We start from the raw sequence: 3118 nt of genomic DNA on the forward strand, positions 1-3118 counted from the left end.
CCCGCGACGATAAGGTGCTTGCGAATTACTTTCCGTTGGCTCTTAAACCCAACACCATGTCATGGTTGATGCACTTGCCGGTAGATTCCATTTCCTCCTGGTCGGATTTGTGCCATGAGTTCGTGGGCACCTTTACTGGATGCCACCAAGCCCATGGCCAGGCGAGCGACCTGCACGTCATTCCCCAGAAGGGAGGCGAGAGTCTCCGCAAGTATATACAGAGGTTCAGCTGGATACAGTACAATATCCCTGATGTTCACCCCGCCGCCATCATCAGCGCATTCCATCAGAACGTACGTAACCACAAGATGCGCGAAGAGCTGGCAATGAACAAGGTGAAAGATGTAGAAGAACTCTATGTTCTTGCTGACAGATGTGCCCGGGCTGAAGAGGGAAGGAAGTACCCCGACGAAGATGCCAGCATGGAAACCGACTCCTCAGACGAGGATACAGCCGCCCCGGCGAAGAAAGGCCGGCGCCACAACAGGAAGCGCAAAGGAAAAGCCATGCTTGCCGTCGAGGGATCTGATGACACCGGATCCACCAAGAAAACCAAGGCAGATGACCCCGGCAAGGAAATTGCCGGATGTGTCTCCTGCCGGGCCTTGGCGGCTGCCGAGAAGTCAGGAAACTCTGACAAGCGGTACTGCAAGATCCATCGCACCAAAGGACATGCTCTCCAAGACTGCCAACAAGTTGAGCTCCTCGCTGAGAAGTAGAGGGCTGAATATGAGAGGCGGTACAAGGAAAAGGGCCAAGACGGTGCTGAGGGGTCCGGAAAGAAGCGTGATGGCCAGGCGGGCCGTCGCGGCAAGGATAAACAACAGGAGAGGCCCGCCCAGGGCCGTGACAGAAAGCCAGAAGACGACGATCACAAAGAGGACGACGAGTCCGGCGACCAAGAGTTTCAGAAAGCTACAGAGGCCATGTGCGTCGACGGCGGCGCCTCGCTGCATACCTCTCATCGCCGGCTTAAACAGTGGGCGCGAGAGATTATAGCGGCAGAGCCGTCGTTTGATGCCCAAAGGCCGCTGAAGTGGTCCAGCACACCTATCATTTTTGACACTGAGGATCACCCTGATCGCACTACTGCGGTTGGGTGCTTGCCGTTGTTAGTTTCACCGACAATACGCAACCTCAAGGTGACAAAGATGCTAGTCGATGGCGGGGCCGGTCTGAACTTGATCTCGCCTGCCGTGATCGAGAAACTACAGATTCCTGATGGAGACCTCGAAGAGACGGGCACATTTCAAGGGGTCAACCCGGGAAGAAGCCAACCTGAACTACAGGACGGAGAGGATCGTGTTTGATGTTGCCAAGATCCCCTTGCCCTACAACGGGATCCTTGGCCACCCATCGCTGGCCAAGTTCATGGCGGCGTCACACTACGCCTACAACACCCTAAAGATGCCAGGGCCTGTGACGATCATCACCGTCCCTACGATAAGAAAGATGCGCTAATCTGTGCTGACCAACTATACCAGCAAGCAGTTGCAGCAGCTGCCGCCACTAGGGCACTTGCTCCTGCCGCTGGGACCCCGGGAGGGAAGAAGAAGAAGACCGGTGAGACCTCGGACACCCACTCCGGCAAGCACACCTCTTCGAAGTGTAGCGCTGCCGTCGAGGACGTGCCAGAGAGCTCCACCGGCGGGAACAAGAAGTCCAAGGCCATACCGCCGGGAACCAAGAAGGTTTCCGTCAATGAGGACGGCACGGGAGGAGCTTTCACCATAAGCTCCACCCTTGACGACAAATAGGAAGACGCGCTCGTCACCTTCCTGTGGGTGAATGTCGATGTGTTTGCATGTCAAGCCTCCGACATCCCCGGCATTCCCAGGGAGGTGATTGAGCACCACCTTGCTGTCTGTCCCCATGCCTGGCCCGTCAAGCAGAAGGTCAGAAAGCAAGCTTTGGAACGACAAGAGTTCATCACAGAAGAGATCGGAAAACTGGAGGCAGCGGGCTTGGTAAGAGGAGTGCTCCATCCGACGTGGTTGGCCAATCCGGTCGTAGTGCGCAAGGCAAATGGGAAGTGGAGGCTGTGTATTGATTACACAGATATCAATAAGGCTTGTCCTAAAGACCCCTTCCCGTTGCCACGCATCGACCAGATTGTTGACTCCATAGCTGGGTGTGATCTATTGTCATTCCTCGATGCCTACTCCGGCTACCACCAGATCTTCATGACAAGAGAAGACGAAGAGAAAACAGCATTCATCACCCCATGTGGTACGTATTGTTTCATGCGGATGCCTTTCGGGTTGAAGAGTGCTGGTTTGACATTTGCGAGGGCGGTCCAGATTTGTTTTGAACCCTAGCTCCATAGAAATATGGAAGCTTATATGGACGACATAGTGGTCAAAACCAAGGACAGGGCAACCCTCATACCAGATTTGCAAGAGACATTTGCGAACCTGCGGAAGATCAATCTCAAACTCAACCCTGAGAAGTGCGTCTTCGGCGTCCCGTCCAGCAAGCTTCTCGGGTTCTTTGTGTCACAGCGTGGGATAGAGGCCAATCCGGACAAGATCAAGGCTATAGAGCAAATTGAAGCACCCAAGCGAATCAAGGATGTGCATCGGCTTGCTGGTTGCGTCGCCGCCATGGGCAGGTTCATTTCCAAGTCCGCCGAGCGCGCCCTTCCCTTTTTCAAGATCCTAAAAAAGGCGGGCCCGATGGAGTGGACGCCAGAAGCCGATACATCATTGCAAGATTTGAAGAAGTACCTCTCCTCCGCGCCAATACTATTTGCGCCTAGGCCACAGGAGCCGCTGCTGCTATACCTGGCGGTGACGAACCAGGTGGTCAGCGCCGCACTAGTGGTCCAGAGAGAGGTTGACAATGAGGTAATGGCAGCGACAGAGCCCGACACCACCAATGCGGAGACGACATAGCCAGTCAAAGTGCTGCCGAAGAAGAAAATGATGCAGCACCCGGTCTACTTTGTTAGCTCCCTCCTGCAGGGGGCTAGATCAAGGTATTCCGGCGTGCAGAAACTGCTCTTCGGCCTTCTTATGGCCTCGTGGAAGCTGCGTCACTACTTCCAGGCACACGAGATTACTGTCGTCACTCGCCTCCCTCTGCAATGGATATTGCACAATCCAGATGCAACGGAGAG

This window comes from Triticum urartu, chromosome 1A (genome assembly GCF_056163025.1).
Source record: "Triticum urartu cultivar PI428250 chromosome 1A, HENAU_Tu73, whole genome shotgun sequence".
NCBI classification, from domain to species: domain Eukaryota; kingdom Viridiplantae; phylum Streptophyta; class Magnoliopsida; order Poales; family Poaceae; genus Triticum; species Triticum urartu.